Raw genomic sequence first — 12,806 nt, 5'->3', positions numbered from 1 at the left:
GGGTGAGTAAGAACATAAATGAGCACCCTGTGATAAGGCAGATCTCTTACATTTTACAAACATGCAGATGCTTTCTCTAATCAAAATCCTCTCGAATTTTTCTTTCAATTAACAGGTTGTATAAACTAAGGCATAATTTTTCTTTTCCCAAAGAGGTTTTTAAACACAATTTGTGATGGTATTTGTTATTATAAATGTACTGATCTTTGTTATGTAATTGGCTTCTAATTTATCTACTGCATAATATGATATTCCTCCTTACATTCTCCTTTAAAGCACTATTCTTTACAATTCTTGTGACAGTAGCTTCACTTCAGGTTTTCCAAGTGTTTCTGTGTTGCCAGCTTTGGATATGATGTAGGAATCTCAGTAGAAGAAATAATATTTAAAAAAAAAAAAAAAAAAAAAAGATTAGAAGTTTATCATGGAATTTGTTTGCAGTGTGTAGCAGATCTGAGTACAGTCTGTCAGGGCTATTTATACTCAAGTATGGCAACAGTCCAAGTGATGCCTGTCCAAAAAGTCAAACACTCCAAGTGCAGATTTTGCCATTTTCATCCCAGATGAGGAGACTTACTTTTAGTAGTCTGGTTTGATGTGAGTCAGAATTTTCATGGGATAATGTACTGCTTAACACGGGCATTGTGTATATCTGATTTTCATGATTGCTATCAGATATATGCATGCATCACTGAGAGGGACATGGAGAGGAGCAGCATCAGTGTATCTTTCTTTTTCCTCTTTTTTAAAATTGAGTCTGCTTTCTTTCTTTTTTCTTTTCTTTTTTTTTTTTTTTTCTTTTAACATAAGTATTTTATGATACTAGATAGTGCTATCATGGTATGTCTGATTCTTAGTTTGAAATATGGCAATCCTAACATAGCAATCATGACCGATTCTGACAACAGAGCCTTACACTAATGTGAATGCTATAGAATTATGGGAAAGAGAAATCATCTTTATTCTGTGTAGAAGATGTCCTGAATTACAGGACGGGTGAATTATATTGCTGTATTGTACTCCAGGCTTACCTGTGCATAGCTCCCATCAAATGGCCCATTGGTTAGCACAGACAGAAAAATCTTTGAATCATACTCATTGTCAAGGGGATGTAGAAGAATAGTGTAGGTATCTGTGAAGAACAAAACCCTGGGAACATGGGGTTTGGCTTAAATAGATGCTCATTTGGAGACTCACAGAGTGAAGATGCCACTGTGCAACTCACAGAAATCACTAGAAGAACCATTTCTCATTTTTTGCTTTTTTTAACAGACTTGCTCTTTTCACACAGAACTGTGATGACAGCAGAATGTCCTGTCTTGTCTTCAACTTTACTAGCATTTAATAATTAAGTCAGTATTCTGCTATATCCCAAGTCATAACGGTATTCTGCTATTATATTGAAGGTTTTATAGTTACAGATGTAACTAAATTAAATGCCAAAAGGGATGCTTAGATGTCTAGTTATAATGGAAATCAGACAACTAAATCCATCCTGCCACTCGTACATAAATATTATAACTAGTTAGGCATGTTAGTTTTCAGGAGACAGAAAGAATCAAGGTGCTACCTACTTACGCTTCTTTGATATCAATGAGTTAATTAAATGAGATACTCCCAGATGATCCTAGAGTATTAATGTATGATTTGGATCTCACACTGAACAAACAAAACAAATCCAGTGAGTTTTCTGTTTATCTCATCTTTACTCCCTTTGAGCCCATCCAGCAAGATTGATTAACGAAACCTCTATGAATGTGCTGAGCCAGTAGTTTTCCATCTGACCCTCTGCCAGTGCTCTGCAGGGGCCAAGCATGTGAAGACTCCTTTCCAGAAATCACGTAGGTGCAGTAGTGCAGTGCTGAGGGGAATGAGTGCCAGTCTCTTTGCTGGCACGCAAATCAAACCTGGTTCAGCAGTGACCTGATCACATAGTTCCCACTTCAGAAGGGGTTTGCATCCAGGTGGCTTCAAACTCAAAGAAAGCAAGCTCACATTAGGATATGACTGCTTGGACTAAGGAAAAGTACTTTCCCTATCACCTCTGTCCTCAATATCAACTTTCTCTGTGTTTTCTGTAGATGTGGGAAATCTCTGTTACTTCAGAGACACACCAGAACATAAATCAAACCAATATGTATGTTTTTATGTCAAAGGAAAAATAAATTCTTTATAACCCTTGCAGTTGATCAGCTGAAACCCTAAAGTATGAGATTTGATTATAGTCATTGTCTTAATGCAGAGCTGCAAGTGTTATGGGCATGTTGAGAACTTCCAGAAGCTGGATTAAAGCATCTCTTTTACAATGATATCTATTCTCGTCCTAAAGCTCCAAGCAATGGCGAGTCCACCAGCTCCCCTGGTAAGCCGTTCCAATATTTAATTACCCTTAGTGCTAGGAGATTGAAATGTTGTGGAAAGGTTGCATTTGTCTAATTTCAGTTGCCAGTCTTCCTACTGCTATGCTTTTGTCCATAAGACTGAAAAGTCTACTTTTCCCACATGTTTTCTGTCTATGAAAAACTGATTATTTGCAGTGACCTGTCGAAAAGCCTCTGTGCACAGAAGCTTGTGCACCTTTTATGGCTCTGCCACCTGGCCTGATGAAGTTTCTGACCTGCAATCCTTGCTTCATCCATATCTTTAACCCAGCACAATTTCAACACCCCTACTACAACTAAAAATTTATACGTAGCAATCAAGGCACCTTTCAACTCTTGTTTTGGTAAGTTGGATATGTTGTCCTCTTCAATTCTCACACTGTAAGACTGTTTTTCTGATAGCTGTCATAGGAACTTCATATTTTTTTTTTAAACCTATGAAAACTGTAGAGAGTCTGTTCATGTAGAAATTTTGGAAATGCTGTGTATAGAAGCAAAGCAATTTCTTTTTTAATAACACCTCCTTCCTCTCTCCCCTTTGTAAGCATTTATGTGCAGATGTGAACTGCCAGATCGGGTTGCAATGGCTGTCTGTGTCAAGCAATCCAAACAGTGATCCCAAAATGTAGCTGATTGACTAGGAATGAGTGATTTTCCCATGTTCAATAGAGGAATGTGTCTAACAGCTGAGATCCAAGGTGCATGGGAATGCTTACTGCTGCAGTACATGAAATCAAACTTTTTCCAATCTGCTGATACCTGTGGGACCACCACCCAGTTTGGGGTGATCATTGTCCCAAAGAGGAAGGAGGAACAGCCATGTATCTCTTGGGAGCAGGATGGAAAAAATAGCTGAGACTTCGTAGCATGTCATACAAAATCTTACCCTAATTTTCATGATCCTGCTAAACAGAAAATATGGTGCTGTTTACTGTGACCAAAGGCACAGTAGTGCCTTTCCTGAGTGTTCTTACCAAACTACTCAGGTAATTACATTCTTTCTTAATCCCATCAGTGCTTTCATGGCAGAACAGTGAGAGATCTGACCTTCAAGGTTATGTATCTGGATGATAAATGTGCCACCAAAACAACCAATTGGAGCAGAATCTCCCATGCTGTGGGTCTAACCAAAGTCCTTTGTCACCACATTTTCCATGTCTTTTGTTTGCCTGCTCTAAAACCCATTTTGGTGGTGACAGCTTGTCCAGACTGTGTCAGTAGTGTGTCCAAAGCAATCATTTGCTTTCTTTAAAACATTTTTTTAATGAATATTGAGGAAGAGAAGAGACACAGTTTAGGGATTCAGTTCTTACTTGAAGAATAAGTTATGTAGTTTGTATTTAAGTCTTTGGATAAGGGCAAAAAGTACAGTGAATATCAAGGTCAAACTGAGGGAACCTTGACTTGAAGGGGAAGGACCTTGGAAGGGGGTGGCTCACTCAGGGTATGTTGTGGAAGTACAGTTCTTGTGCTCCTTTTCTGAGCGATAGGCTAGTTCCTTAGCTGAGACAGAGAATGGCTCTATCCCCTTGTAGACTGAGGCATCAACAGCTATTATTAAATTACTAAAGTTTGGGTTTCAGTTCTGTTATTTTTTTCACTCACACTCAGATGTGAACTTAGACCCTTGAAACTGCAAATGCTCTGAAGTACTAATTGCTTCACTGAGTTATGCTCCAATTCATAAACATCCCTATACCTAACATCTTGTATTAACTCGATGTGTTAAGACATATGTCTCTTAGTAGATTACGAATAGGCACACTGTGGAAAGGAAAATTAATGGTGGTTGTCTGAATTGCTTTACATTGGTTGTGAATTAAGCCCATGAATTCATATTCTGAATCACATATGTATTAATTGGGTGTCAGCTGAGTTAGGAATCTGCAGTAGGTAGTCAAGATGTGCCTTCTACCTCTGTTGTATTTTATTTTAATTCTACCTTAACATGTCTGGAGTGTTTTCTCCTTTTCTTACTATCATTCCTAACTACAGCATCCAAATTTTTCAGTATGATGCACAGACTTTGGTTTCCATTGTGTGTGTTAATGATGAATACTGTTTTGTTGCAATTCACCTGAATAGGCTTGAAGTTTTGTGAAATAACTCAGAACCAAAACCATGGCTGGGTATTTATTCTACCAGTTCTTCATTGTAAGCAATGTAATGCAAGATCTCAACTTCAAAATGTTTCATTTTTCTTTTAATTTCTGAAAGTTATTTAGTATTCTGGGGAAAGCAATTTTGTCCCCAGCTCTGTTGGTAGACCTAGGGTAGAGCCAAACAGAATTAGCATTCTCAGGTCTTGGCATAGTAGCTGGAGCTATGGTAGAAATTTGGCACATGCAGTCATGTAGAAAGTGTTTACAGAAAGAGGGTCTCAGATGCTAATCGAGTGTGAACCATTCTAATCCCTGAGTGTGTCTGATCAAGGAAGTTGGTTGGCGACCTGCTCATTTTCCAGAAGTAACACTTTGACCACATAATGAGCATCATTTCACAGGTTAGTTAATTGCCTACTGAACTGTGCACTTTCCTATTCACAGATTTGCCAGGTCTAAAAGTTAAACGGACATCTCATTCGTTATACCAGTTCTGGGACTTTGTGGCTGAAATCAAAGTTTATCTGAAAGTGTCTGCTCAGCCATATTATTTGCAGTTACTATAGCATTCAGTTAGAAGTGCAGAAAGTCCTTAGCTTGTTTATCCTTTTTTTCTGCCCTTGCCCAAAGCATGTTTAAGGTTGGGCAGAATATTAATGAAGAATGGGTGTTTTAGAACAAATAACACTGAACAGAATTTAGTCCAAGAGTATCAACAACAGAATATCAAAGTTCAATGTTATTTGATTAGAGGTGGCAGATCTTTAAAGAACAAATTTGGAGAAATTATTATTTCAGAGATACTTTAGGCCAGCTGTCTTCTTGATTTTGCCCAGGGAGTTGTCTGCTCATGGAACTGAAAGCTGGCTGAATGATTTTTTTTTTTCCCCTAACCTTTCTACTGAACTTTGTTGCCACTAGTTTTGATTTGCATCATGTTCAAAAAGAGCAAAATAGTTCAGTTTGAATACATTCGTACATATATTCATGCTGAATACAGTCTTGATTAAAAAGAAATAAAATGAAAGCTAGTAAGCCATAGGGGGATGGAGTACAATGAGTTAGTAAACTAACAAAAAAGTCATCCACAGTTGAGTTCCCTCTGATCTTACTGTTTTGTCAGAATCAGGGGATGATTTCACAAACAAGAAATAAGCCTCCTTTCATCTGTTACATAACGTCTCCTAGAGCTCTTATCTGGCCTCATTAACAGAACTAAAGAACAGAACTAAACACTTACGCCCCTTGACTTTCTATTCTCAAAGTGAAAATGGCGAGGAGAAGGCTCGTGCACTATCCTTCTGTTCCCTTCAGCCTGGAGTAGGATTTAGCAGTGCATAGTCCAGCAGGCTGCCAGATGAACCTGCTGGTAGGAAACCAGGCATTCCCTAACAAAAAGAAAAGTTTGGTAAGTGAATTTGCTCAGGGAAGAGAAAGATAAAAGTACATTTCAATTTGATTTAAATTTCTTTGGAGATTTTTCTCTGTTTCCAAGCCCCTTTGGTCTTCTAGTCCAAATCAGCTGATAAGTTCCCAGCTGGGTAGCAATGGAGTTGGCACCTTATGGGTGGTGGGCAGAGGTTTGTAGGTCACAGATGAAACCTTTCCTGGGGCTGGAGCAGCTGGGCTGTGTACAGCACTGTTATGTCCTGCTCCAGATTGCAGGCTCCTATCCATAGACTAAAAAAAATAAAATAAAAAAATAAATAAAAAAATTAAAAAAGGTTAATTATGCAGGAATTTGACAGTTGTATAGATTTTATTTCATTACTTAAAGATTCCTTCACTCAGTTTCACCTGTTAAATTTTCTCTTCAATATAGCTAAAAAGGCATGTGAAAAGCACACTAAATTTTCTTAAAGACGAGGTAGTTTCAGAATTAGTAGGAGCTATGTGCACATTCTTGAAAATGACGAGTTTCACAGAGACATATGCCACAGGTACTTTGTCACATGCACTTATTTTAGTCTTTAGATTTACTTGAACTCATTTATTTTGTTCTTCGCTGTTTTGTATTTTTTACATTAACTGTGTGAGTAACCATAGGTGTAGATGTTCAGGTAACTATGTACATTTCATTACTTAGCCATTTCTGTAACATTCTTCTTTATGAGATCTATATAATTCTTGATTATGTTTAGTATCAAGTTAAGGGTTTAATTTTTAGTTGTGCTTTTAATTTATTCTTTTAAAAAATATTTTATTAACAATTGCTTTAAGTCCACTGGGGTGCTTCATGCTAAGGGTAAAAGATGAATCAGAGTAATTATATACCACATTCATTACCACCAAACAGAATTAAAAGAAAACAAAAAGAAGAAAAAAGGAAGAAAAAATAGATGTGGACTCTGCCTACCAGCTATTGCAGAGCTACATGATGTATCTCTCATTTACAAATGCATGAATTCATGACTTGATTCTTTTTTAATTAAACATTTTCTTTTTAGAAAAAAAAAATATGAAACATAATTACTTGAGAGCTGCAAGGGCAACAGTAATTATGACATTGGGCTTGTCACATTGTCCTGAAGAGTCTATTAAGACAGCGATTTTTCTAATCCGTCATTCAACTGTTCTTGCTATGTGTTTAGCCTGTGATGCTGCTGGAAATTGTTGTGAACCTATTATGCTGCAGAACATTTTAAATAGCCCCAGCACTTCATAATGTTAAGAGAAACAGGTCAAATGAAAGCTGAAGTGTTCAAGTCTCCAAAAAGAAATATATTCGGCGTTTAAAACTAATTCCATCGTCTACAAGAAATCACATGAAGAAAGTTATTAAATTGGAATTATAGCCATAGGCAAATCCTTAAGGAGGATAATTTAGATTGTGAATTGAAAAGAGGACAACCATGTTGGCTCAAGGCATAAATTTGACATTAATCTGCCAAAATGTGGAGTTTTTATAGATTCTGACAGATCTATGAAGTACTGTGCATAGCTATTGAGCTTTCCATTGTAGTTACTATTAAAAGACATCTAGTTCCAATTTTGCACTAGGCTCTGCATTTCTGAGAAAAGCAGCTTGCTGTTTTCTCCATCATGCCCAGGAAGTAAAAAGAATTGTCTTAAGGCTGAGACAGAAGTCTGACAATCACAAGTTAAAGCTCGACTTCTTGTGATCCTCACTTAAAACTTTTTTAAGTTTTAATTTTCTCATTTTCATTCTGTGGACAAAACATAGCCTTTTTTCACAGCTAAAATGAAAGTAGTTTAGCTTGTATTTTCTAAACAGCTTGGATAGTTTCAGGTGGTAGCTGCTGAAAATAGTCAAGTATGAAGCACTGCAATGACAACGTTTCTAATTACCGGCCATTATACACTTTTCAGTTCTCCCTAGTTCTGTGTTCAGGCCATCCTTAAGCAGCTGAAGGTTTTGCTGAGAGTTCTTTACAAACTAAACAGTTCATGTCAGTACATATTTTTCTACGGTATGTTTTCTTGGGACACCATAGGCCATTATGGTCCTCAGTTACCAATTAGCGATGAAGCAAAAGCATCCTTATGTATTTTAGTTGGTAGCTTTTAAAATAGTAGTTCTATACTGTACTTCTGAAATGGTTGCATAAATTGAAATGGCTTTACCCAGATAAATATTAACTCTGTATATTTTTAAAATTATTAATTACATTTTTGACATTTATTTAAGACCACGAGTTTTTAAATTCTTTTGTAATTAGAACTCAGCTGTGAACTACCAAAGCTTTGTCAAGGAAAATAAACAATAATTCACTGCAAACCAATGAAATCTGAATACGTTTAATGTATTGCATAGACTACCTGTGAGGTATTTCACTGCTGTTACAAAATTTTTAACAATAAGCCATAATATTATATAAACTTCTTCTGAATTGATTAAATAGTACTCAAATGTCATATGCTGTCACAAATTAACATGATGTTGAATTTAATTTTGTTTTACTTTTGACATTTTTTCTGTTTCAATTAGTATTTTTCCTTATCTTTCTCAACCTAACGTGGTCATGATTCTTATAACCAGAAATGTTAAATGTGATAGTGTGAGTCTTATCTATCAAGATCCATGACTTACATGTGACTGATTTTAATGCAAGACTAAGCATTGACAGTTAATATGGAGACGGCGTTTTTACAGTCTTGGTCATTACCACTTGATCAATTTTTGCAGAAGTGGGATATTTACTATTTTTTTCTAGTTTGACAGGTGCTGCCAACCTGCCTGGCAGCTTAAGAACATGAAATTTCTGGCATGAAATCTGTGACAGGAAATTGCAGAATCTGTATGTAGGACAATAAATGCTGATGCACTATTCAAGTAGCATAACCCAGTGCTCACTTATTTTATATGTTCAGCTGCAGGATAAAAATTCTATTGTAATAATTACTGTGGTAAGTGTAGTGCTTTTTATTTCTTCTATATCAGTCAAACATGGCATCATCGGAGTGTTGGATCATACACTCTTACTTGGTATTAAAGAATTAATAAGCAGGTTCTGTACATTTGCTTGGATGGGTGTGGAAGTAAGCAGGGGATTATTCCTCTGTGTCATAACACCTTTGGAACAGGTTGCCCAAGGAGGTTGTGGATGCCCTGTCCATGGATGCATTCAAGGCCAGGCTGGATGTGGCTCTGGGCAGCCTTGTCTAATGGTTGGCAACCCTGCACATAGCAGGGGGGTTGAAACTCGATGATCATTGTGGTTCTTTTCAACTCAGACCATTCTATGATTCTATGATTCTTTATCTGGAAAAAGGCACCTACTGTGTTATAGTTGGAAAAATAAACAATGTGAAAGAAAAACAAGTAGACAAACAGAAAGAAAAAAACACCTGGCTGCCCTGGTTACTTTGTGCAATTTTTTTAAGGTGAAGTGCATGAGTAGTGTTGATTGTATCTCCCGCAATGAGCCCCAGATTGCTGCTGTCAAACTTTTGTTCTCCCCACCCCCAGGACAGGAGATTCTTCTCCACCACCACCATTGTTTTTTTAGCTGCCACTATCAGCTCCTGTCTCTACTGCACTTCTTAACCCACCAAAGGAGAAAAAACCTTCTATCACATAAATTATCTGCATCCTTGTATCATGTATAATTAATTCTCACTTGTGAAGTTAACCACTTAGTGCTTTTACATTCCATGTATTTGTTGAGGAAGGAAGATATTTGAAGAGGTAAGTGCCTTCGGGCACTGCAATGGGCTCAAAACTGGAGAACTTCATTACAAAGTGTATCAAATGAAGTGGTCAATACAGCTTGCTTTCAAAAGCATCAGTTACCTGTGGACAGGTGGTGATTCACTTGCTGACATCAATTAGATCTCTCTTCCAGAAGATATTCTTTCAGCCTTAGTGAGAAAATACCATGAGACATTATTCTTTGCAGTGTAAGGATTGCAGGCTGGCAATGCTGACCTTCCTGTAGATACAAATTGACGGTCCCTAATCTTTCCATTTAAACTGCAGCTACTCAAGTATGAAATTTCAGGACGCCTTTAATGAAAACATAAGTTCTGGTGTCTCTTTTAAGTTATTTAATTTAAAACTGTAGAGTTAGACGTTTTAAAAAAAAAAACACTTTGAAAAAAACACGTTATTCAGATTATTAGCGAGATTCACAGAACCACTGGGGAAGCAAAAGGCTTGCGGCTATGGGAGTGTGTCAGCAGCATATTAAATTAGTAACTGTGTGTAGGCTCAATGCAAGGCTGAACAGGTGCCCCAGATATGTTGTGCTGACTCCATGTATTGAAGTGAGTCTTATTCTGGTAACTGAGAGGAGGAAGGAGAGAAAGAGGGAATCTGCCACTGAAAAAGCTTCGGCTCATTCTAGAAAAAAGCAGACTAGCCTAGAGGCAGGCCAGTGTCAGATGCCTTTCACTGAATATCCTGCACCATAAGGAGAACTTGGTTACTACATGGTGGTTTGAGGGTGGTAGAGAGTGCTGTGAAATTCAGGTGAGAAGAGAAAGAAGCATTTTATTAGAGTGCATCTGCAACGAAAGCTATACCTTCCTCAACAGGTTTCCAGTGTTTTGTCTGTATACCATGTCAGAGTCTTAGAAGAATTACTTTTGTATTTTGTAAACAGCGATGACAATGAAGTCCCTAGAATGGAAAGCAGCTATGTAAGCTAAAATATGTTGCCTGTTGCTATGGGAACAGTAGCTCACAATTTTTTTTATATCAGCACTTCAGCTACAGTTTGTGACATCTTATTCTAACAGAGAAACGTTTATATTTCATCCCACATCAGTTTTTGTTGTTGTTGATGTTTTAAAAACAGTATTGGGCAGTATCCCCAGAATCAAATCCTGAAATAATATACAATCCCTAGAAATATATTTCATAATCATTAACTGATCAATTTTTTAATTACAACATAATTAGGAAGATACCAACCTTGAAACTTATTTGTCTCTCCGTTATTGATGGCTTAAACACGTGTAGCTGCTCAAAAACAATGTTGTAATTAATACTCTGCTCATCTCCTATCCCCCTTCCATCATTTTTGTTGCAAATTAAGATGTACTAAGCAATAATCAATATTAAAATAGGCTTCAGATGTGTAGCTCATTCCCTTCTGAGTTTTAACCAAAATGTAATTTCATATTACCTTACAGAACATTCTCACTGGATCCAGCCAAACATTATTTTTCCCTGCAGAGAATTACCTACATTCTTGTAACACACTTTCCACACTATGCAAGATACACAGTCGCTGTTCATTTCTTATTCAATAAAAAAGTGTTATATTTGTCTTGATATCAGAAGATGGAATTTGGAGCTCATATTTTCCCCATAACATTATTTTATTAAATTACGTAGTTGCTAAATAAACAGAGGATTATCTATCTGCAAGAGACAAGAAACAAGCAAAGCAAAACATATTTTGCCTGTATTTGTTAAGCATTGTGATCCAAGTAAAATAGATCAATATTATGAGAAGAAGGCATTTTTTAATGAATATGGAGATGCATTCACTACCAGATTTAAGATAAAAATCCTGGAAGCGTTTTCTGCTTAAAAGTCATACTATTTTTCTGTCATCATATTATGTGGAATAACCTCATTAAACAAAATTTTTATCTTCTTTAAACTATTCATCTTCCATTTGCCTTGATAATTTTTCTTGTTGCTTCAGTTGTTGCCTTCAAGTCAAAGAAGCCCCCAAAACAAATGCATTTCTTGAGCAACTGAGTGGATGGCACTGACTCGGGAGTTGTGCAGTGTACCATCGAGAATTTTGCAGGTCGTTGCTAGGATCTTCCTTAATAAACCAATAGGAAGCATTTGTAATATATACTATTCTTCTTCTCACCTCTCCTGGATCAAACCTTCATTTTCTCCTTGTAAGTCATCCAACCTCTCCTAGTGTAGGAATAGGTCATTCCTTCTGTGCTGATCTGAATCCCACTTCTACTCATTCAGGGGACTGTGCCATTCAGTACCTGTGATTGCCTCTGCAGTGGGCCAGGGTCCTGGTGCCACATGGCCATCCACACAGTTACAGTGCAGATGCCTTGGCATGTTTCAGTAATAAAAGTGCAGCAGGCATCTTTCCCAAAAAGCAGTTTTATTGCAGGCATGTTACATGTGGAAGATGAAGACAAAGGTGAGGTGATTTCAACAGCACAACACAAGCAAGAGCAGTGTTGTGTCAGCCTGTCTCAAGGCCAGCACGATAGCCCTGGCCCATTTCATTTACAAACATGAACAGAGCCTGTACTGCCATTCCTGAGCAGCAGTGTGTACTTGGATTGACATATTCTCTCATTCTGATAAATGCCATCATTTCTCATGTGGCCACCAGATAACTGAGATTTCCTTCTTTGCGACTGCACAGAACTGAGGGGCAGTTCTTCCTCTGGTACACATTATTGGATTGAATCGAGCTGTGACACTTGACAGCAACTCAGAAACTCTCGGCTATTTCTCTCCCACACACACCACAATGATAAACCTATTCATCCCCCTGTGAAGCTTTCTGGAGAAAGAAAAGGATCTAGGATTGAATTGAGGATAACCTCAGGTTTTGTTAACATAAGAGTTTTAAAGCCTTTCCCGTATTGTCTTGTAAACAAATTTTCTTGCATGTTCCATCTGATTTTTCTCAATTATCCACTGGTATTACTCAAGATGAAGAATAAATTTAATTCTCTGAAATGAAGCTGGGTTATTGTTCCATTTAAGAAATTGGCAAAACTCCTGGGTCAGGATCTGCACTTCTGCCAAGGTGAATTATGACTGTGTTTGTTGATTGTCACAACTTTTTAATGATATTAGTGGCCTTTGTGATTTGAATAGGTGCTATTTTGTTCACTCCACGTAAACTCTGAAAAGTTACAG

General features: G+C 37.2%; 1 protein-coding gene across 17 annotated transcripts in view; it reads left to right on the top strand.

The window, feature by feature from the left end:
* DLGAP2 (DLG associated protein 2) overlaps positions 1–12,806 on the top strand; it is a 453,855-nt gene that overhangs the window by 298,974 nt on the left and 142,075 nt on the right. For 2 of the 17 annotated variants that reach the window (XM_090136324.1, XM_090136325.1), the window contains exon 4: positions 2,243–2,362. The exons of the other annotated variants lie outside the window; for them this stretch is intronic. The gene's annotated coding sequence lies outside the window, so the exon portion shown is untranslated. The remainder of the gene's footprint in view (positions 1–2,242; positions 2,363–12,806) is intronic. 17 annotated transcript variants of the gene reach the window in all.

This window comes from Phasianus colchicus, chromosome 2 (assembly GCF_987193195.1).
Source record: "Phasianus colchicus chromosome 2, bPhaCol1.hap1.1, whole genome shotgun sequence".
Classification (NCBI taxonomy): domain Eukaryota; kingdom Metazoa; phylum Chordata; class Aves; order Galliformes; family Phasianidae; genus Phasianus; species Phasianus colchicus.
The sequence above is the reverse complement of the archived record's forward strand: the minus strand, read 5'-3'. Positions and strand labels throughout refer to the sequence as shown.